Below are 24708 nucleotides of genomic sequence, written 5' to 3'. Positions count from 1 at the left end.
GCTATAAATAACATCTGCAAAAGGAGGCTCAACAGTAAGGGGTTTCTCATCTGACGCAATGCAGATGCAGGGTGTAACATCATCAGTTCCTTGTTGCTTTTGAACTTTTGGCTTTGTTGTTCTCAATTTGTTGTAACATATCTCCTAGGAGTTGCAGGATAGCTTTGGGAGGCCTGTGAAGTAAAAGACACTCAATTCCTGAACAAAACTGGGAAATAGAAAAGCAAAGAAGGGAAAGGTAAGCACTAGGGTCTGTCATGGTACTTGGGGGGGGGCACTGATAGAAACTGTAGAGGCCCTGTTGTCAGCCTTACCCAGCTCTGAGTTGCCCACAGTTCCTCCTGGTCAGTGGTATATGAAGTACTGATAAAAATGTTAAAATGTGAAGGCTATTTCTTAGAAGGAAGTTGATAGTGTTAAATATTTAATACTCTATATTAACATGTAATATAGTACATCAGTATACCCAGATGGTTTTTACTGGGAATTTGTAATGGCATCTAAGAAATTTTTTAAAATCCCAATTTTATCTAAATTATTCCAGAATATTGAAATAGAGGGACTAATCCTCAACTCATTTCTTGAGAGCTGGATAATGTTGGTTTCACACTCTGACAAGGATCGAATGGCAAAGGAAAATCAGTTACAAGTAATTACTAAAATCCTACAGAAAATATTAGCAAGCCAAACCCTGTCTTAATTAAATATGTACATCATGAACATGTTAGGTTTAAGATTATGAAATCAATTAATGTACATGATTGCAATAACAGATTAAAGGAGAAAAGTCATGTGTTGAAAGAAGCATTTGAGGAAATCCAACACTTGTTCCTGATAAAAACTCATAGTGAACCAAAGACTGCTTGACAAGGTCAGTTCAGCTGCCCATTGGCTTAAGGGGATTTTCTTTTTTCTTTTTTTTTTTTCCCATTAACTTTATTGGTACATTTTAGGTATACAATACAGTTACATTCATCATTGAGATCTTGTACCTTTACATGAATTTCTTGGTTCTTACTTTTTTTCTCCTTCCTTTGCCCTCCCTTCACCCCCTCCACCCTTCCCTATTTGCAAAAATCTTGTTTTCATTTTTTTCCTCTTCTCATATTTTTTCCTTTCTCTTTTTTCTCCCTACCCCTCCCAATTCCCCTGCTCTTTTAGACCTTTTCTTCCTGTTACACAATATCATTTATACATTTTTTAAATTACAATATTAAGATCTAGGAGACATTACCACAGATTTTACAGAATTTAAAAGGATATAGAAAGCATATTACAAAAATCTTTTTTGAAATAAATTTGACAACTTCTAAGAAGTAACTTGGAAGACAAATTAATGAAACTAATTCTGGAGGAAATATAAACTTTGAATAGCACCTGTTAAAGAAAGTATATTCCTAGCTTGAAAATTTACCTATATGACAACAGCAGGCTCATAAACATTTTAACTGATAAATTATACCAAACAATTAAAGCAGAAAAAAGAAGGAACACTTCTCCCCTCATTTTAGGAACTCAACATTGTGCTAATCCTAAAATTGGATAAAGATAATAGAAGAAAAATGTATGAACATAGATAGAAATTTGTTTAACAAAACAAACTCTTAGAAGTCAGATCTGGCAGGATGTAGAAAGTGGTTTTGTTATAGGGATGGCAGTGTTGGTTCAGCATTGGAAGATCCACCCCCAAAAGTCATCATTTTAATAGAGGAAAGGAGAAAGCCATATGATTCTGTCACTAGTTGGAGAGAAAGTATTGGACCAAATTCTACAGCTGTTCATGGTAAAAGCTATCAGGAGACTAGAAGTAGAACAGAAACTTCTCAACAAGTTAAAGACATGTACTCCATACTTTCAGTGAGAACACCTTGTATGAATGGAGAAGATACAATGCTTTCTCCTTAAGGTGGGGAACAAGGGCAGATATGCTTACTCTTTATCTGTCCATTACACTTTGAAACCTAGGCCCCACCAAAATAGTCTGGCAATAAAATGACACAACTAGGATAGGATTGGCATGGCAGAAGCAAAATCTTTATATGTAGATGAAATGATCATCTACAGAGAAAGTACTAAGAAATCTCTAGGAGCCCCTAGAACTTGTACTTGAATTTAGCAGGATTAGAAAACACAAGGTATATATAAAAATTCAGGTCTGTGCATACTTGCTATAAATGAAGAACTGTATATTGACATTTAAAAGTTATGTAGGAGTACAAAGGACCCAGAAAAGCCAAAAACAAAAACAAAAACAGTGTTGGAAGATGTTTAGGACCCAATTTTAAGACTTCTTCTAAAGCTACAGTAATCAAGGCAGTGTTGGTGTAAGGAAAGACATATAGATCATTTGAATAAAACAGAGAATCTAGAAATAGAACCACACATATATGGTCCACTGAGTTTTGAAAGATTATTTAACATTAGCATTTTATAGAATATAAACTCGATTCAAGAGCCGAGGAAGAGACAGTGTCTTCAGCAAATGGCACTAGAACACCTGGTATCCGTATATAAAAAATTAACCTCAACCCTTTTTTTTTCCATACATGAAAATAACTTGAAGGGATCTATGAACCTAAATAAGAAAGCCTAAAAGTATAAAACTTTAAGAAGAAATTATAAGGGAAAATATTTATGAATTCAGGGTAGGCAAGAATTACCTAGGATATAAAAAACATGATGTATCAAAGAAAAAAATTGATAAATGAGATTCCATCAAAATTTAGAACTTTAAATGACATCATTAAAATGAAAAGTAGTCCTTAAACAGACCATATTTACAATGCATATAACCTATGAGCAGAATATATAAAGAATTCTTAGAGCTCATTAATAGACAACCCAATTAAAATGTAGACATAAGAAGATGATAAATAGCCAGTATAGCACAAGGAATGGTGTGTAACTCTAGAATCAAAAAAATACTAATCAGTACAATAATAAGATTGAATTATACACTATTAGGGAGATGAAGTCAAAAGTTTTAAAAGCCTTGTCATGACTTTTTCTTTTTGTTGGATTCTCCCCCTTTGCATTTAATTTGTCACGTTCAATGGATTCATTCTGCTGGGTTTCCTGGGGTTGTGATCCTCCTTGTCTTTTCCTAGGGTATTGTCCAGAATTTTTTGGAGTGCCGGTTTGGTATTCATGAAGTTCCTGAGGTGCTCTTTATCATGAAAGTATATTATTTCTCCATCAATTTTGAAAGATAGTTTTGCAGGGTACATCAGTCCAGGTTGGAGGCTGTTTTCCTTTAGGGCTTGAAATACATCACTCCAAGCTCTTCTTGCCTTGAGGGTTTGCATTGAGAAGTGTGCTGTGATTCTGATGGACTTTCCTTTGTATGTGATTTGTTTCTTTTCTCTCACTGCTTGTAGAATTTTATTCTTCTGTTGGATTTCTGGAATCCTAACTATTATATGCCTATGTGTAGATTTTTTTTGATTAAGGCTAGCTGGAGTCCTATATGCCTCACTTATCTGTATGTCAAGTTCTTTTCCCCTCCTTGGGAAATTTTCTGCCATCACTTCTGTGAAGAGTTTTTTTATGTCATCTGCACTCTCTCCTCTTTCTTTATTGACTCCAATCAGTCTTATGTTATTCTTCTTTGCATCGTCTAGCAGCCGCTGGATTGATTTCTCATGTTCCCTTACAATTTTAAAGCAATTGTTCTTTTCCTCCTCACTAATTGCAATCTTCTCTTCTATATGTGAAATTCTATCCTCACATTGGTTCATTCTGCTGCACAGACTTTCGATGGAGTTTTTAATCTCTTGGAAATCTGTTTGTATCTGTTTTATGGATTCCATTTATTTCCTATGTTGGGATTCCATCATGTTCCTCAGATCCTCTATTTTTTTTAATCTGTGTCCTCTCTAGATTTATTAATCATGTCTTGCACCATGAGCAAAATCTTTGCTGTTATCTGAGTAATTACTTCTGATTTCATTTTTCCCAGATCCTCTTTTGTTGCCAGTTCAGAGAGTCCAGGTGGTTGAGTATCAGATTGTACCATCTGGTTTCCCTTTGGGGTTGCTGTAGGTGATTTGGAAGTCTGTTTTTGAGGCTTGTTTATGTGTCTTCTCATTTCCACGGGGGAGAGGGGTGCTTCTGGCGCCCACGCAGCTCACCTTCTCTGCCCTAGGAGCTTGGGATGGCAGCGGGGGAGCTTCCTTCCTGGTGCTGGGACCGGCTGAGCTTCTCTGCCCCTAGTAACCTTTCTTTACTCAGAGCTCATGTGCAGTTCATCCATATGGACTGTATCTCATATGTCCAATTATAACAGAGTGAATTATGGGAAAGGACATATGTGCTAGATACAACTGACATGACTTAGCACCATGCCAATCATTGTGATGGTTTGTGTTTAGATGTCCCCCCAAAGCCTCATGCAGATGAGGTGGGACTTTCTTTTTCAGAGGTAGTTGAATCTGGAATGTGTGATGCTGGGGTTAAGGGCATGTGATTACTAAACCACTACATGTGAGTGATTAGTTTGGCACCATCCTTATCATGGTAGTCTGAATAAGATAAAAGGGGCAGAAAGATGCTGTTAAACTCTTGTTACCTTTGCTACCTTGTTGGTGCCATGTTGTTTCTCCTCTGTGACACCTGTTTGTCATCTCTGCCTTGGAGTTGGCCAATTATGGACTGATACCTCCACAAACTGTAGGCCAAATAAACTTCTTCCCCTCCAACTTTGGGTGTTGGGTATCTTGTCTCAGCAGTGAGAGAAAAATCACTAACACAATCATGTTGTCAATCATGCTCTGGAAGACATAATGGGAGGTCCTCTAGACCTAGGACAGCATTTTACACTCTTAGACCTAATGCCTTCAAGCACTTGTGCCATTTTCCTTTCCATGGGCATGAGCCCACTCACTGAGTGTACTGGTGCCTAAATTAACTCTGCTGCTTTCCCCTTACCATTGAATGCAATATCCAATTCTTTGTTTGTCATGGACAAGAACCTAGAAACCCTTTCAGGACCCCATCACCCATGGTAACATCTTGGTGAGCCAGCCAGTGGGTAAGACCCCCTTTTGAGATTTTATATTTCTTCTCTTAGATGGCCATCTCAATTTGTTTTTCTCTTTTCCTAGGGACTTGTCCTACCATCAGTTCTTAGATTGCCACCTTCCAGGCTCCTCATCCATTAGACTTTCCTCAGATCTTTGTAAGTGAACAAAGCGAGGTCCACCTGCATTACTTGTAACACTTAAGGAAAAACTTACAGGGACCAGGAGGCCCCACTTCCCCGGATAGTGGGTCATGGCTAAAGACCATATGTCAAATTATTCACCTCTGTCAGCCAGGGTCCCCAAGAGACACCTATGCAGAAAAATTTATCAGGGTTTATTGAAGTTTATCAGGGGGAAGTGCCTACTATCCATCCCTAAACAGGCACACCATGATGTTAGGTGATTCTATAATTGGCTAGAGGTGTCCAGCCAGTAGGGCACCTCAGCTCTGGATCCCTTCTGTCTGGGAGATGAGTCGTAGCTAAAAGGGGACACCCAAAGGTCCAAAGGAAGTATCACCAGTGCCCACATAAGGCCAGAGATGTCAGACATCTGAATCCCGGGGAGTTTGCCTTTACCAGGGCCACCTTACTGCTGCCTACAGACCCATCATGAGGTATATTCATTCCACCTGACTTCCTGCCTTCTCAGACACTGGGATAAATTTAACCCTTCACAGGCCATGTTCTATGCCATCCATGCCTCAGGAGATAAAGACCTTTCTGAATCCACCTCATCCTAGGTCTGAGTGTGCCTAACATAAGGGCTTGGATTTAGAGAACTTGACATCTAAGCCTGCCACCATTCTACCCCCCTAAGAAGTGGCATGTACAGATGGTACTGTTTGAATTCAGGCCCTCTTTTCAGTCATGTATATCCAACAATGCAAAGAGAAACTGGGTAAAGTTTTTGGGGACCCTAAGAAGTTTGCTGACAGATTCCATACCCTGACAAGTTTTTGATCTGACCAGGCAAGATGTCCAGTTCATCCTGGTTTCTTTCTGCACAGCAGTAGAAAGACAGGATTTTAAGATCTGTAAGACAGGCCAATGATGAGGTCTTTACAGCTGCATCTGATGGTAATCAGCCAGCTGATGCATTATTTGGGCTTCAAGAAGGGCCCACTGGTATTATAACACCAAGGATGGAGAGATCAAATGGAGATTATACCTCCAGGCCATCTTAGTGGGTATTCATAAGGGCATGCCCAAACCTGTAAATCATGATAAGCTCAGGACTATCAATCAGGGCTCTGATGAAAATCCAGCAGCTTTCCAGAACCAGCTTAGAGGCATTCTGTAAATACACTAACTTAAACCTGGAATCTAGAGAGTGCCAAATTATCCTGGGACACTATTTTATTAGCCAGTCAGTTCCACACTTCAGGAGGAAGCTCCAAAACCTACAACAGGGCCCATTAGCTGGGCTAAGTTAATAGTTCCGTGTGGCTTATAATCTTTAACAACTATGATGAGCAGGAGGACAAATGGAAGTTGAGTAAGGATGAAAGGCTGGCTACAGCCATGCTGGCCCTAATGGATAAGGCTCATGATAAAGCCTGTGGCACCAAGGGAAACTGAGGTAATCCAAAGGGTGATAGAGGCAAATCTGGGTGCTTCAAGTACAAGCAATCTGGACACTGGGCAAAGAAATGCCCTCAGAAGCTGCCAGTCCTTGTGAGGCCTGTCTGAATATGGATAACAACCCTTGACAATGTAGGAGGGACTGTCCTTGTGCCCAGGAGGGAATGAGGTCATCCACCACCATGGTAGCATGGGACAAATGCCCAGACAGTGACTGACAGTGCTGAGGCAGTCTGTGCGAGGACATCCTCATCATCTTGCAGGACCCTTGGATAACTCTGGATGTCATGGGTAAGCCTTCTCAATATTGGGGCATCTTATGCTAGTCTAACTTCCTCAGTTGTTGCGGGCCTTGAAGAATTAACTCGTCAGTTTTCTTTACCCAACTCTGAACTCTGAAATCTCTGGTTGGGAGATTTGTTTTTCCAAGCTGCCTTCATGATAATACTGAAATATCCAAAGATATATATACTTTTCCTACTCAAGGCCAACCTGTCATTCAAATCTCTGGCAATCAATGTCCTAGTCAGGAAACTGGCTCCATCAGGCCTGACTCCTCTTCTAGGAGTTGATCCTCAAGTGTAATATAATGGCAACCCACAGTGGGCTGTCAAGGCCACCCTGGTAATCATTCAGCTCAAGGGCGCTAATATATACACTAAAAGAAGGCAGTATCCCTTTAAAAGAGAGGCTAGGCAGGGAATAAAATCCATTATTGATAAATTTTTGGCTACAGAGTTGCTGGTGCAATGCCATTCCCCATGGAACACATCCATTTCACAGGTAGTCAAGCTATCAGGAGATGTTGCCTAGTAAAAGATTTCAGAATCATCAATGAGGCAGTGGTACCTATTCATCCCTAGTAGCAGACCCATACACCCTCCTTGCAGAGATCATGGCTGACACTAACTAATTCTCTGTCCTTGTTCTCAAGGATGCTTTCTTTTTTATTTCTATGGACCCTAGGTCCCAAAACTTGTTAGATTTACCTCTCCAGGATAAAACCCAAGCTGCCCGAGGCATGTGAAAATGAAGAAGAAAGACCACAAACCTCATACACCTGAGAACCAGTAGATGCCTTCAAGTTTCCTTTCAGAAAACATTGACCAACCTGCTGAATCAGAGAAGTAAACCATTTTGCTCCCTTTAAATAAAAGGGGAAGTCAGCCCTGTCCTGGAAATAGGGTCTTTCCTGGCATGTCTTGTGTAGCTAGTTTTGTTACTCTCTTGCTTGCTGCTACTCACTCTTGGGATCATTGCCCCAAATTATAAAATGACCTCTTTTGGCTTGTTCTTATTTTTCTTGGAATCCTCTTTGGTGGCTGAAAAACTGTGTCTAGAAGAGATAATAGGCAGTGACCACTTATACAGAACCTTAAATCTAACCACATTGCTCTCCTATTACCAACAGTTACCTAAGGACCTGACAGACATTCTAGATGACATTGCCCAGAGCATTGTCATCCTCCAGAATCAAACAGATACACTGGCCATGGTATCCCTACAAAACTGGAGGGGTCTAGACCTAACTACTGAAAAGGGGGATTATGTTTGTTTCTAGAAGAAGAATGTTGCTTCTATGTCAATTAGACTAGAATGGTGATATATACTGCATGAAAACTAGTAGACCACACTTCTAGGTTCTTCCAGAACTATCTAAGCAATGGGGATCCAGGTAAAAATCTGGAATTAGACATCCTTGTTATTTCCCTTGATAGGGCCTTTATTAATGCTTCTCATAGCTTTACTATTTGGACCATGCATATTTAATATCTTAGTCAAATTAGTTTCTTCTTGTTTAACAGTAAAGTACAGAGGGTGATCCAAGCCAAGAACCAAAACTCACCTCCCTATCTAGATCTTATCAACAAATCCTTGGAGGAGAAGTACAGCTCCCTTAGCCCCTAGACCAGGTGGGTGAGAGTTCCACAGTCTTCACATAGGTAGGGCCAGCCACACTTGTTCAGCAAGAGGCAGCTGTAGAAGACGGAGAGTTCATCCTTAGCACCCCTTAGAGATTTTGGGGGGACCAAGTCTCTCAAGGGAGAATAATATAGATAGTACAAGTGAGGCTGTGGAACAATTTTCCACTCACCTGAACTTGGGCAATTCCCCAGGGCCAACCTCCCCTTCCTTGTCCTAAGGCCTACTACCCAGAGGTAGAGATAAGACAAATACATGCTAGATCCTCCCACTTGACCTATAGTAACATTTCTTCACTTGGAGTTCTTTGAAGATTCATGCATATGGACTACATCTCATGTATCCAATTATAACAGAGTGAATTATAGAAAAGGACATGGGTGCTAGTACAGCTGACATGACTCAGCACCCTGTCAATCACATTGTCAATCATGCTCTGAAAGATACAATGAGAAGCACTCTAGACTGGGTGTAACATTTTAAATTCTTAAACCTAACACTTCCAAGCACTCATGCCATTTTTCTTTACACTTGGGTGAGCCTGCTCATTCTGAGCATACTGTTGCCTAAATTAAACTTTGCTACTTTTTCTTTACTATCACATGCCACATCTAGTTCTTTGTTCATCATACACTAGAACCTAGAAACCTACCTGGGACCCCATCAGCCATGATAACAAGGGGAATGAGTATTCAGGGAATGTATTTCATTTATATTAAAAACAGGGGAAATGTTTAATGGGTGGTTTAATGTGTTCACTCCCACTGATTCAGATGATGTAACAAAGATGAAGTGGCCCAAACCCTAGTGGTGTAGAAGCAGAAAAGCAATATTCCTTGTGCCTTTTTAAGTTCTTAGCTGAGATGGATTCTGGTATCCAACATAGGTTAACATGAGAAAGACACATATGTTTATAAATGTGTATATTTCATGTATGTGGGACTGCATAACTCTGTAATCATAAAACTCCCATAGCCCCAACTGTGAATGTGAGTAAATAGATAAAGATGCTAGGACACTAGATAAGATCTGTATCAGCCATAAGGTCCCAAAGTAAATTACTCAACTCTTTGTTCGAAACTGATGTTCTGAACACCGCTATCTATAGAACAATCTACAAACATCTGCTGACTATCAGTACGTGTCAGCTGACCACTAACCTTTGTTCCTCTTCTGTAAATTTTGCCTGTTAACTTCCCCTGCAACCCCCTATAAAAAGAGCCTCGGACTCTGGGCTAGTCGCCTCTCTAAGCTACTTTGCTTTGGGAGTGCCGTCTGGCCAGACTAAGGTCAGTTTTACTTTCCAACTTGTCCGGTGTGTTCCTTCCCGGGTTGGTAAGGCCCTCAGTCTTACATGTATATGTGGGAGATACTCAGGGAAAAATGTGTAAATATCAATGAGTTGCCTTAGCATACTGGCTTAAATAGAATTTTCAACAAAAAACAATAAATTTTTTGAGAAGTCTCAAGGCAAAGGAAAAAGATATTGAGTTTCCAGGGACAGCAAATTGTGGGGACTCAAATAGAGAGAAACTAATAGTAGACAAGGGCTGAGTAGTCATCATTGTTATGTATATTTCTCTGATACCATTTCCAAGTTGATAAGGTTCTAAAGTTATCTTTGGTGATTAACCTTTGTCATTCCTGGTAGAAGGAAGGAGGGACAACATTGGAAATTTCCGTCCTATGCTTAGGCAAATAAGAGGAGGGGCAGAGAGCTTTTTTGATATCTACTTCTCAGTTGCCTTCAGCTCAAAATAATCCTATGTCAAAGTGGTATATTTTAGGTGATATTCTGGTCTCTTTTGAATACTGTGCTAAAAGTGCTTGGGCAGGCATTATGCAACATACTTTATATCTATTTGCTTATTTTTATTTTTGCCTCAATGCCATAGAGTTGTCACCAGCCAGGGTCCAGCGTAGTCTCCCAAAAGAGAAGATAGGGACCTCAGCTCTGCCTGGGCAGGTTCTTAACTCTCATAGCAAGAAAGTATTTCAGGATGCATCAGTGAAAGGCATAGGCATATTTATTAGGTAGAGTTGGAAAGTAAGAGAAACCAGGTGAGGAACTTTAGCTTGAGAAGCTGAAGGGGCACAACTTTGATGGAGATCAGACTGGCCCATTAAGGAAGGAACGAAGCCAGTTCTTATGGAGTGGCTAAGGTGAGCTACGGTCTGGTTAACCATATCTCAGTTCTAGTTTTGCAAGGTGGCTCTGAAGAAGTCTTTATTGCTTGGAGGAAGGGGCAATTTGGTCTCCATGAGATTATTGTTCTTGCTTGGAGCAGTCTTGGTTTTATAGAGGCTCTGCTGAAACCCAAGATGACATAGATTTAGGGCAATGACTGGAGACTTCTGGGTGCCCACTCATAGTTGAATGTCCCTGTAAACCTCTTATCTTACTGTCCTCAGTCTTGATGGAGGATGAGATAGGCTATGTCAATTTAGGGCTAATCAACTTGGTATTGTCAGCTCTTAGACACTCCCTAAATGATTCACGTGCCTATATGCAAAACTGGGCAGGAATCTGATCCAAAGTTTTATGATAAGAAAGGAGACAGATACAAAATAAGGTCAGGCTTCACTCTGCTTTTAGTTACCCATTTGGTATCTGTAGGCCCAAGTGAAGTGTCATTTTCTTTAAAAAGTAAAAATAGCTTTTAAGTCCTTGACTGCCTCAGAAGAAAACACAAATCAAACTTTTGATGTCCAACAGGCTAAGGCCCAGGACTGTGCTTGCCTGCCTGTCTGGCTGTTTCCGAGTGAGTGGGCATTATGAGTCCTATGTGCGTAAGAGGAAACTGAGGCTCAGGGAGGTTCAGTCACCTGTCTAAGGCTATACTCTTAGTAAAGTGTAAAGCTGAGTTGGAACCTAGGTCCCTCTGACTCTAAATTCCATGGTAAATGACCTGCTGATCAGTATTTATAGCTGACCTGTGGAGTTAAGATGCAATAATCTAAAAAAGAAATTAACTGAATAGATAATAAATGTTATGAGAGTTTAGAAGTGGGGAAATAGGCTTGGTGGTGACATGAATCATCCCTACTGGGTCCTGTAATAATAGGAACAAACTCAAATATCCTTCTCAAGGAGGACAAAGGCAGGAGGTAGGGAAAAGATACTCTAAACCAGTGCTTTCCATACTTAAATAAGCATCAGAATCCCCTGGAGAACTTATGAAAACACATGTTGGACCCCACTCCCATAGAGTCTGATCCAGTAAGTCTTGATATGGACTTCAAATTTGCATTTCTAAGTTTCTAGGCAATGCCAGTACTGAAGTCTAGGAACCACCCTTTGAGAATGACTGCTTTCAGTAAAGGCAAGGTGTAGTATTACAGGATATATTGGAAATTAGTCATTTAGCCATTTGGGTTCCAGGGGGAAGATTTTGCAAGCCAGGGCATTAATAGAGATGAAGCTTTTCAGGTAGTTTAGAGCAAATGTGTTCCTTTCACATTAGGGAAATAGTTCTACTATTGACAAAAATAAAAAAAAATAAAATCAAAGAACGGTGTTCAAACACAGCAATTTTCACTTAATATTAACTATGGGCAAATGTGCTTCTCTCTGTTATAGATTGCATTATTAGCTCCTAGTTTTATCTCCTACTATATCTACACACATCATCATGTGACTTTGGATTTCCTTCATAAAAGGTGGAACACATTTCCTTCTACCTTGGCTTTGAGCCTATTGATATGCTTTGCCTTTGGCATAAGAATGAGGCAGAAGTGACAGTGGCAAGTGTAAGTCTAGGCTAAGTGACTTTGTGGGCTTTTACTTGATCTCTTATGCCTCAGCCATCACCATGAGAAGACTGTGTCTAAGCTGGTCCACTGGTCCAGGAGGATGAGAGACATTTGGAACAGAGCCATCCCAGCAAAGCCTGAACAAGAATAATCATCCCTTTACCCTCAGATGCATGAAAAATAATAACTGATTTTTAGTTTTAAGCCACTCAGTTTTGGGAGGTTTGTTTACTCAGCAATAATTTACTGATACTTCCTCTTTAAATATTGTAATTTGAATTTATGATTTTGGGCTGCCTAATCAAAACACCAAATCCATTATTCATTTTTCTTTGAATAAAAAATCACAAGTGAAACCTGTTTCACTTGCCAAGTTGGTGATAATCTGCAAAATGCCACGTACATCTTCTAGACAGCTCTTTTATCAGAAAATGGACCACAGGCTCTGGGCTTTTCTCATATTTTCCTCTGTGGTCTATGTGATTTCAGGCACAGGCATGGCTCCTTCACTTGGCTGGTGCTTATTATTCTTGAAGGATCTAAGGAGCAGACCATTATTTTGTCAACTTATTGATTAAGAGTGTCTTCAGCAGGGGAGAAGATCATTGTTATGGAAATTGCCCTGGTTCTATTTTCCTAGGAAACTTGGTGCAAATGAGAGCCTGAGGAGAGAGAAAAATCAGCCCTGAAGCTAAGCCATAACTTCAGGCTAAATAGTGGCTTACCACTGATGAAACATTGCACTTTAATTTTTCATAAATATTGCTAAATTGATATAACCTTGATTTCTGTTCTGTTGGTTTGATATATCAGAGTGCTATATTTGGTAGGAGCTGAGTTTGGACCCTATGAGATAGCAGGGGGCTCCTTGGTGGTACTGGACAACATAATTCATTCTGAAGGCTAAAATACCTTGATAGCCTCTGTTCTTGTTAATAAGTCACCGCACCCTGATCTTTCACAGGAGTGCAATGTTTCTGGTTGGCAGCTTTGCTGACTATGTGGGCTACAAATAGTCTTGGGGTGTGACACTCGTGGATGCCTCTTTGCTCCAGAGGCTGTTGTGCCCAGTGTCCAATCTACAACCAGCCCTACTATGGATCCCTCTGACATAATGAGAAGTATATATTTCCAAAGTGTGCCTTTTGTCCCTAGTTAGTGACACAGCTCCTAAAATCCTTAGAATAGACTAAGTGATAATCATCACCTGTTTCTGTCATAGTCACCTTTCTTGTCACCAGGTCACAATACTTGACACCTATAATTTAAAGGAGAAGAGGTTTATTTTGGCTCACAGTTTTTAGAGGATTCAGTCTATAGTTAGCTGACTCCAATGCAGAAACTGAAAGGCAGATGTCAGAGCTGAGGAAAGCTGGTGTCATGGTGGCCAGGAAGCAGAGAGAGCAGACAGGAGACAGAGAGGGAGATTTATTCTTCCAGGTCATGTTCCCAATGACTTACCTCTTTGGATCAAGTCCTATCTATTAAAAACAAGTCAGCTGTAGTGCACCCATGATCCAATCACCTTCCAAAAAGCACCACCTCAGAGCATATAAGGCTTTTTGGGGAAGTTTTGGATCTGAACTGTAACAATCCACCATGACCCTCAAAAAATCATCCCCATCTTTTTATACAAAATGCATTTAGTGCATCTCTGAAAGTCACCAGAGTTTAACCAGTTTCAGACTGCCAGAAAAGTTTAAGGCCAATGACTCCTCAGAGATTCAAGGCTGTGAGCTCCCATGAAAATCAAAATGAAAGTTAAACACTGCCATCATATATAATGGCATGAGGTAAACATTCCCATTCCAAACACAAAAAATAGGAAGCTATATATCTGACCAAAGCAAGACTGAATACCAGAAGGACAAACATTAAGTCGTGTAGCTTTGCATCCAGCACCTGGGACAACTTGTGGCTAACAGAAGTGAACTCAATATGATTTGGGTGGCCTTCAGGCTTCTCTCTTGGGGTGATTCTGTTCTCTGCTTGTGGCCTACCTTGCTAGACATAACATTTTCCTGGCTTCTTTAACTTCCTGGAATCTCCAGTGCACTTTTAGCTTCATTTTCATGTCTTCATGCAGCACCCTTTCAAGAACATACTTCCTGGCCTCCCAGACCTTCCTTCCACATGCCTATAAAACCAGCATCATGCTGATGATGCCAAGGTATGCCACAAGCTGTAGCCAGGGCCCTTGATCATGGCTGCAGAAGCCTCTGAGTGGTTGGATGGCTGAGCACTGTGAAATGAACCTAGGAGGATCAATGCCCTAGGGAGCCCTTCTCAAGCAGAGAGCCTGGGGCTCTCTTCTCAGATTAAACCTCTATAGTTGTGTACCACTGAGTCTTTGAAAGGTGTGATCTTGCTGATTTCTAAGATGGCCTCAAGGCATCTTTAATGTTGTCCTGATGCAAAGTACTTGGATTCTTTTTCATGCTAATCTTTTCAGCAACCATGCTGAAACCTCTTTTGCCCCAACTTTGCAGATGCTTCCTTTCTAATGAACCTGATACCTTTTTAAACTGGGCTTTTGCTTATGATTATCACTCTAAATCTGGCTGGAAGCAGAGAGAAGTGGCCATGCCTCAGCCTGAACATTGGGCTGCCTTGAAATTTCTTCTGGCAGCAGATCAGTTAGTCTGTCACCTTTAATCTCAGTCTTCTGTAAAGTCTCAAGACACGGGGAAAATGCAGACAAATTTTCTGCTAGAGTGTAACACACATGACCGCTATTCAAATTGTCAGTGCAGTCCTTGTTTCCAGTTACAACCACCTGAGCATGGTCTTTACTGTATGGATTTCTATCAGCATTCTGTTCTTTTGAATCCAGCTCCAGCCGGATTCCTCCATCAAGCTCAGTACATTGTATTCTAGGGCTTCTCTAGTTAGCATCTCAAAACCTTTCTAAATTCCTTCTACAAGCCAATTTTGAAGGCTTTTGCAATGACCACAGTTCTGTGGCACTAAAATCTGTCTTAGTCACTTTCTTTGTCACTGAGACACAATACCTGGCAGTCATAACTTTAAGGAAGAGAGGCTTATTTTGACTCATGTTTCTAGAAGATTCAGGCCATAATTTGCTGGCTCCAAGGCAGAAACCACATGGCATAGAGACTGTCAGAGGAAAGCTGTTTATGTTATAGTACCAGGAAGCAGAGAAAGGAGAAGACAGGGAGGGAGATACATCATTCTAAGTTATGTCCGCAGTGACCCACCTCCTCTGACCCTACATGATCTCCTACAATCAAGTTAACTAGTTGACACCCTAAAACCTTTCCAAATGATCCAATCACCTTCCCACAGCTCTACTTCTGAACATATGAGGCTTTTGGGAGATTCTCGATCTAAAGCATAGCAGAGTCCTAATGAGATGACTTGAGGCTAGGGGCCCATAGAAAGCCTTAGGATGAAGGCTGACTACCAGAATGATCAAGGCATGAGTAGAAAGTTCAGACTTTCAGAAACCTTGCTCTCATCCCTACCCTGAGGCAGAAATAACCATAGGGACAGACGACAATTCTAGGCATTTAATCTGTTACTCTTTAAAGCATAATCTGTTTTCTTCTGAGGCAGTCAGGAACTTGAAAGTTATTTTTTGCTTTAAAACAACAATGACTCTTCATTTGGGCCTACAGATGCCCAGTAGGTAACTAAAAGCAGAACAAACTTTGATCTCAACTTTGTACCTTAAAACTTTGGGTCTGATCCCATCCCATCTCTGCATATATGGATGTTAATTATTTAGCAAGTATCTGTCTAAAAACTGGAAAAACAAAGTAAATTAGCTCTAAATTTATATGACATACCTCATTTCCCTTCAAGACTGAAGGCACCAAATACAAGATCTACAATAACATTCAACTACCAGTGAGCACCTAGAAGTCTCTAATCATTACCCCCAACTACATCACCTTGGATTCCAGCACAGCCTCTACAAAATTGAGACTGTCCAAAGAAGAGTCAGTTATCACATGGAGACCAGATTAAAGAAGGACTTCTCTGGAGCCACCTTCCAAATTCAGAACCACGATAATGATTAACTAGACTCTAGCCCACCCCAACTCCTTAAAAATTGGTCCTGTTGTTCTGTTAACAGGCCAGTCTGATCTTTTCCATCTGAGAAGGATGTCCTTTAGCTCTTCATGCTAAAATACATTTCCATTATCTCTTACTTTTTAACTCTGCCTAATAAACCTAAACCCCTCATGGATACATCCTGAAGTGCTTTTCTGTGATGAGAGTCAAGCACCTACACTTTTTCTAAGGTTACCTCCTTGGAGCTTATCTGAGGAAAACCCCACCATACTTTTTTGGGGGAGGAAAGAGGAGCTAGAGGCTGACTCAAATCACCAATGCTTTAATGAGTCGTGCTTACCTAATGAGACTTCCACGGGAACTAAACAATGGAGTTTACACATCAACGTGCTAAGAAGGTACTGTGCCTAGAAGGGGCAAAAATGCTTCTTATCCTTTCCCCAATACCTTACCATATGCACTCCTTCCATTTGGTTGTTCCTGAATTGTATCTTTTATAACAAACTAGCAAGAGCAAGTAGAATGTATTTTGAGTTCTGTAAGCTAGTCTAGGAAATTATTTAGCCTGAGAAGAGGCTTATGAGAATCCTCAATTTGTAGCCAAATTGTACAGAAATGTGGTTAACCTAGAGACCCAGTACTTGCAAATGGCATCTAATATGAGGGCAGTATTATGGAACTCAGCTAAACCTGCAGATTCTGGTGCTAACTCTGGGTAATGTTAGAATTTATTTTTAGCATCTCTTCTTGATGTCTGGAGTGTTGGAGAATTGATCAGGAAAACCCTGATACATTTGGTGTCAGAAGTGTTATGAGTAAAAAACGAACATAATTCATCCTGGATCTTCCCCATTGCCCCATCCCATTTCCCTAAGTGTGTCCCTCTTTTCCTTCCTGAGGACAATTCCAGAATACATGAATGTTCTCAATGCTAATACTTTTCAAATTTTTGTGTGGACTCCAGTCACCTGGAGCTTGTTAAATCACAAATTCCTGGTTTGACCCCACCAATTCAGAATCAGTCATCTGGGATGGGGCCCTGGAATTTATATCTCTAACAAGCAACCAGGGAATGCTGATGCTCTGGTCTACAGACCTCACTTCAAGTGACATTATTCTACCTGCCTTCCAAATTATTTTCCAAACCTCAGTTCTCTGAATTGTCTTTCTTCCATTTTCATAGGTTTTGTCCACCTCTCATGGTGGAAATCCTAACCACTATTTCTTTCCATTCCAATAGACTGGACCTTCTCTCAGAAAGTGACTATAGGGCAGAGCCTCAGTGGTGAGTGTTTCCCTTCTCTGTATGAGACACATGCCAAATAGTAGAAACAGTGAAATGTATGCTTCTTCTGCTCTCAAAGGTTTGAAATCTAAATGAGGAGACATTTATATAGTAAAGGGTTACCCTTGCTCTAAGAAATGTTCAGCCCTTGTCCTGCTTCTGGGAGGTAACTTCTAAGCCCCTGGAATATCCTACATGGTCTATATCTTCATTTGTTTACCTGGGTTACCTAGGTCATACCAGATAATCTATGCAAACAGTGTGTCTTTGTTCCTTTGGGGAGCTATAACAAAATATCTGACACTGGATACATTATAAATAACAGAAATTTATTGGCCATAGTTCTAGAGGCTGGGAAGTACAAGATCAAGGCACTGGTTTATTCAATACCTGTTGAGAGATCTTTGCTTTGTAGATGGCCCCCTTTCTTTGAGTTTTTACATGGAAGAAGGGATGAAATGTCCCCCTTTTTAGGTTGTTTCCTCTTCATAGGCCTCAGTTTCCTCTAGGTTAAAAGTGAGTTGAACAGCATCATCTTTATGCTTATTTCCAGCTTCTTTTTCTATGCTACCAGAACGCACAGACCAACCGTAAGACCTAGCTGCTCTAGCATCGACTCTGCCAATCGGCAGTGTTGATGATGGGATAAATAACCAGGGAAGCACTTTTAATGCAACTTGAATAACTTGGCTGACAGTTGCCACTGGGGAGTAGTGAGGTCAGCCACACACGTGGTCAGTTATGTCTACATGATTGAATTCCAACAAAAACCCCAGACAAAACTCAGATGAGCTCCCTTGGTTGCCTATGCCCTGTGTAAGTTGCCACATATTGCTGCTTAGAGAAGTATGTGCTATGCTCAAGACCCTACAGGGAGAGGGCAGCTAGAAGCTCATGCCTAGTCTCACTAGAAACTGTTGTATATATCTTATAACTGCTGATTTATATCTGCACCCTTTCACTTTAATAAGCTATAAGTACAAGTACAATAACTTTCTGAGTTCTGTGAATACTTCTAGCAAAAAAATTAAACCTGAGAGTGGTCTTGGGGGCCTCCTAAAGTGCAATAATCATTCTGTGTAACAATAAATTATCAAAGATAATACATGCTGAATGCTAAGAAGAGGAAGTGGTGAGTTTCATAGGTGCTCAGTGGAGGAAGCCAAACGAGGAAGGGAGGATCAGGGAAAACTCTTAGAGGAGAGGATTGAGTTACCTCTCAATGGGTGAGATTAAAACATTAAAAGACATAATGTTTTTATTTTCCAGAAACAATTTCAATAATATAGATAATTATGGAAGGAAAAATGGAAATTAACTAATTCTATAAACTACCACCAATTAAATGTGTTCTTGAATATTTTTTGTCTTGGATGTGCATATAATTGCTTTTATGTTTTTAATAGGGAAAATTCCAAACATATGAAAAAGTAAAGGGTAGGGTATAATGAGCCTCATGTATCACTCAATTATTAACTTGTAGCCAATTTTGTTTCCTTTATACTTTCCTTCATTACATCCACCTCCTGAATTATTTAGAATCTAATTTCAGACATTGTATACTTTCATTTGTAAACATTTTAGTATAAATCTCTAAGAGACTAGGACTGACTTCCCTTCTAAATATACCACAATGCCATCATCACCCCATCCCAAATTAATAATGCCTGAAAGCCATAAATGTCCAGATAATGTTCACATTTTCAACTTGATCTACAAATTCTTTTTCCTAAATTATATGAATCAGTATCCAAATAATGTTCATGCCTTTCAACTGATTAATGTCTATTAAATCTCTTTATCAAAAGTCAGCTTGGGCCGGGGATTTAGCTCAATGGTTCCAGCGCCTGCCTTGCAAGCGCAAGGTCCCAAGTTCGATCCCCGGTACCAAAAAAAAAAAAAAAAAAAAAAAGTCAGCTTTACTAAATGTTATGGTTTCTATCTAGACTGTCTCTCCAAAAAGACTCATGTGTTCAGAGGTAGGGCTTTGAGAAGGTGACTGGATTGTGGGGGCACTATACTCATTAGTAGATTAATTTACTTTCCTTTCTCTCTCTTCCTGCCTACTGGATGCTATGATATGAGAACCTTTTCTCCATGATACCCCTGTGCCATGCCACTTTTGTTGTGGAGCAGACTGACCATAGATTGAAACTGTGAGCAAAATAAGCCTGTTTCTTTAAGTTGTGGGTGTCAAGCATTTTGTCCTGATAATGGAAAAATGACTAAACCAGATTTTGGTACCAGAGAAGCAGGGTCATTGTTATGACTATACTGGACTAAGCAGTTCATGGGAGTTGGAAAGGCTTGGAGATACCAGATACAGAAGGTCTAGAAGGCTGTAAGCCAAGCTTGATGGAAGAATGTGGCTGGAGTACAGACCAGAATGCTAACAGAAATGCAGACAGAAAAGACCATGCTCAGGTGGTTGAAACTGGGAACAAGGACTGCACTGACAATTTGAATAGCGGTCATGTGTGTTACACTCTAGCAGAAAATTTGTCTGCAATTTCCCCGTGTCTTGAGACTTTACAGAAGACTGAGATTAAAGGTGACAGACTAACTGATCTGCTGCCAGAAGAAATTTCAAGGCAGCCCAATGTTCAGGCTGAGGCATGGCCACTTCTCTCTGCTTCCAGCCAGATTTAGAGTGATAATCATAAGCAAAAGCCCAGTTTAAAAAGTTATCAGTTTCATTAGAAAGGAAGCACCTGCAATGTTGGGGCAAAAGAGGTTTCAGCAAGGTTGCTGAAAAGATTAGCATGAAAAAGAATCCAAGTACTTTGCATCAGGACAACATTAAAGATGCCTTGAGGCCATCTTAGAAATCAGCAAGATCACACCTTTCAAAGACTCAGTGGTACACAACTGTAAAGGTTTAATCTGAGAAGAGAGCCCCAGGCTCCCTAGGGCATTGATCCTCCTAGGTTCATTTCACAGTGCTCAGTCATTCAGCCACTCAGAGGCTTCTGCAGCCATGATCAAGGGCCCTGGCTACAGCTTGTGGCATACTTTGGCATCATCAGCATGATGCTGGTTTTATAGGCATGTGGAAGGCAGGGTTGTTGGATCAGGAGGTTTCTACTCAGATTTCAAAGGAAGTTCTGGGAGGCCAGGAAGCAAGCTCTTGAGAGGGTGAAACTGAGAATGAAGCCAAAAGTGCACTGGAGATTCCAGGAAGTTAAAGAAGCCAGGAAAATATTATGTCTACCAAGCTAGGCCACAAACAGTGAGCAGAGTCACCCCAAGGGAGAAGCCATGAAAACTGAAACTGGCAATGTCACGGGGTGGAGCCACTCAAATCATATTGAGTTCGCTTCTGGTAGCCACAAGTTGTCCTAGGTGCTGGATGCAAAGCTACAAGATTTAATGTTTATCTTGTTGGGCTGCAGTCTTACTTTCATCAGATATATAGCCTTCTATCTTTCTGTTTGGAATGGGAATGTTTACCTGGTTCCACTGTATGATGGCAGTGTTTAACTTTCTTTCTGATTTTCACAGAGACTCATCGCTAAGAGTTTGCCTTGAATCTCTGAGGAGACACTGGACTTGAACTTTACTAGTGGGCTAGAACTGGTTACACTCTGGTGACCTTTAGAGATGCACCAAGTGAATTTTGTATAAAGAGGTGGAGATGAGTCTTTTGGGGTTCATGGTGTGTTGTTACAATTCAGATTGAGAACCTCCCCCTAAAGTCTTATGTGTTCAGAGTTGGGATTTTGAGAAGGTGATTAGATCATAGGGGTGCTATTCTCTTCAGTAGATTAATCCATTGAAGAGTTCACAACTGAATCTGTTCTTAAGATGTGAGACTTCATCAGAAGAGGCGAGTCACTCGTGCTCTGGGGATATCCCTGTCCCCAGCTTTTCTTCCTTTACTCTCTCTACTTCCTGTCTGTCAGGATGTGAACAGTGTTTCTCTGCTATCAGCCTATCAACTATGGACTGAAACTATGAGTCAAAATAAATCTTGCCTTGTTTAATTGTTGGGTGTTGCATATTTTGTCCAATGGACGAGAAAGTGACGAAGACATTGAGGCACAATTTAAATACAACTAATACACCAATTTTAGGGCTAGAGTCTTTATGCTGTATAACCACCATCCTAATGAACATAGAGACTATTTCCATCAGTCCCAAAAGTTCCCTTATGCCTCTTTGAAATCCATTTTCACCTCCCTCACCAGCTCCAGGCACCCTCTGATTAGCTCAGTCAGCGTGATTTAGAATGCAAGTCTGTGATAAATCTTCCTGATGCTCATCCTCCCCACTACCCCCAGCTAATCTCTGTATTTGGTTTTTCTTTTCTGCCACTTTGGAGCTGTCTTGGGCTCTCACGAATAGCTTCACTTGTCTCAGGTCTTCTGGGTGGAATGTTCTCAGTTCTAATTTTTCCAGTAATCTAGCTCCATTTGCTATTTTCCAGAGAGCTAAAAAAAGTTTCAGCCTTTTGATGACCTTTCTTGTTTTCTTGTGCTATTGTTTAAAAAAACAAACAAACAAACTATGGCCTGTCCAACTTAGTAGGGATATAAACAAGAAATAGTTTTTATTTCTTTCAGCCATTGCCTCTAGTCATACTTTGTCAATTTCCTCTTTCTTGTCCCTTAAAAAAGTCTTGGACAATTTCTTAAAATTTCTCCTACTTTCCACATAGGAACTGTAATGTATAGTTGATTTAAATTCTCCTGCCTCCTCCAATCTGTGGCTCCAAGTATCTGCAGTGCAGTTGGGAGGAGCTTAGTTTGTCTTTGAAGCATATTCTTTACATTTTTCTAAATCTGGTTCTTCCAGAATCTGGTGCAGATGGGAAAAGAAACAAACAGTAACACAAAACTTTCTTTTCAATGAGCTAAGATAAACTAGTAGTATAAATGAGACATATTAACATATGTATTAAAATATTTTTGAAATACTTTTGGAAGTATTTGAACTTCTCATACTTCCCATTTATCACTCTTTTATTTTGCTCTTTGTGTGTGTGTGTGTGCGTGCATGTGTGTGTGTGTGTGTGTGTATCTATATATCTCTAGAGAGGGAGAGAAGGAGGAAGGAGAGAGAGAGAGAGAGAGAGAGAGAGAGAGAGAGAGAGAGCGAGCCAAAAAGTGTATACACATTTCAGGAAAAGAAAAATTTGTATAATATTTTAATACTAAATTTTTTGAGACATCATGAGATTAATACAAGTTATCTTTGGCCTCTACAATTATAAGAGGTGCTCAAAGTGGTGGCCGTTAATTTTCAGACATTATTAGTATGACAAACTTCTACTTGGATAACCTTGATCTTTGAGACTGCTGCACATACATTTTCAATTTCTTCTCTAAGGGTCAGCAGTGTAGTGGGTTTTCTGTGATGTACGACATCCTCTAGGGACCCCCATATGGGGGTAACACCATCTGTTGAAAAAAAGTCATACTATTTTTCTTTTCCTAAAGTGTATATACATTTATATACATTTTTTGGTGGACCCTCTCTCTCTCTATCTATATCTATATATCTACATAAAACCATGTGATATTTAAGCTTGTATGTCTGACTTATTTGAACTAACTTTATGTTCTCAAGTTGCATCCATTTACCTATGGATGCCTTAAGTATTTTCTTTATAGCAGTGTGGTACTCCATTGTGTATAAAGAATACATTTTCCTTAGTCTTATTTCTGATTTATTACTCTTCTGCTTTGTTCCCTCTCTCTGTTTTAGGAATTGTTTTGCTATGAGTTTGTCCTTTTCATTCAACTTTCTACAACCCTACTTTTGGTTTTCATTATAACATGTTTAGATTTTAAACAGGAAAACTTTTGAGTTAATTATTTATTTGGTTCACCAAATTCAGGATATTCCAAAGTGTTAGTTTGTTGTTGTCCAGCACCTCCATCTTTACCTCTTACATAGAGTTTAGAAGAGGAGGAGGACAAGGTATTAGGACAGGGAAATTAACTTTAGCTGGACTGTTGATAACTTGGAGGGTGGGATTTGTGACTTTATTATCACATAGCATTGAATAATGAATAGTCTAGAACTAATTGCTGGAGAGACACTGCTTGGCATCTTCAAAGCAGTGCGTATTGTAGTTAAAATTAAATTTTTAAATATCCTTTTATTGGTACATTTTAGGTGTACAATATAATGACATTCATCATTGGAGAAATGCACCTTCACATACTCTCTTGGTTCTTATTTATTTCCCCCTTCCCCTGCCCTCCCTTCAACCCCTCCATCCCTCCCTAAAATTAAATATTTAGGATTAGGGAAAGTTGTGCTTGAATTCTGTCTCTGCCACTCACAAATGGCATTACTTTGGGTCAGTCTCTTTGCTACTGGTCCTCATCTGTTTGTTTGTTTAGAGGTGAGTAAATGAAAGAAGATGTGAATAACATCTACCTGAATGACTGGTGGATGATAACCTCAGTAGGTGGTAACAATAGTGGTAGTTGTTAGTAGTTTAGTATCTAGTCCAAGCCAAGAGCCTCAGTTTCACATTCATAAAAGGTAAGGTTTTGTCCTTTTGAAGCTATTTGGATCTAGAAATATTTTTCTTCTAGCAGCACGAGTCATTTTCCCAGCCCCTGCTAGCACATGGAAGCCTTGGACATCCAGCCAGAGCATAGAACCTTCTCTACCCAGCCAGCTCGTCAAGTTAGCCTAACTCTGTTAGGCTATCTTGTTTCTGCATCTTGAATGCCACAGTAACACCTGACAGTAAGGCTGTATGGGGGAAAGGTGACTGATATGGTATGTACTTCCCCTACATGGATTCTGAATTTAGGACTTTTAGAGGTTTGTCAAGGAAACTCTCTGGATTGTCAAAGGAGGCCACAGGCCCCTGGGCTCCTGAAGATGGAAGGAAGCAGTGCCAGCCAACTTCTGTCTCCTGAAAGATTTCCCACTCTCCCTTTCCTTCTCATTCCCATTGAATGATTTCTGTGCTACATCTGAAGGCAGACAAGTTGGGACAGGTCTTGGAAATATGGTCAAATGCTGGGATTTAGAAATCTTTGATTTCATGGGACATCCCACATGGCCAAGAGAATATTTTCAGGTTTCTTTTCCTCTATCACCTCATGTACTGTATTGGTCAGCTTTCCATCACTGTGACCAA

General features: G+C 40.1%; 1 long non-coding RNA gene across 3 annotated transcripts in view; it reads left to right on the top strand.

Annotated features, from left to right (window-relative positions):
- The window catches only part of LOC110347817 (uncharacterized), a 79178-nt gene that overhangs the window by 21914 nt on the left and 32556 nt on the right, over positions 1–24708 (top strand). For 2 of the 3 annotated variants that reach the window (XR_015440452.1, XR_002392668.2), the window contains exons 3-4: positions 149–238; positions 774–871. This is a non-coding gene — a long non-coding RNA (uncharacterized LOC110347817). Of the gene's footprint in view, positions 1–148; positions 239–773; positions 872–17558; positions 17604–24708 lie in introns of all 3 variants that reach the window. The other variant, XR_015440453.1, reaches the window with a different exon arrangement.

The sequence above is a fragment of the Heterocephalus glaber genome, unplaced genomic scaffold, assembly GCF_053883595.1.
Source record: "Heterocephalus glaber isolate CG9 unplaced genomic scaffold, H.glaber_assembly_v1.0 deba00001497, whole genome shotgun sequence".
Taxonomy (NCBI): Eukaryota; Metazoa; Chordata; class Mammalia; order Rodentia; family Bathyergidae; genus Heterocephalus; species Heterocephalus glaber.
This window is presented reverse-complemented; position numbering and strand designations above follow the sequence as displayed.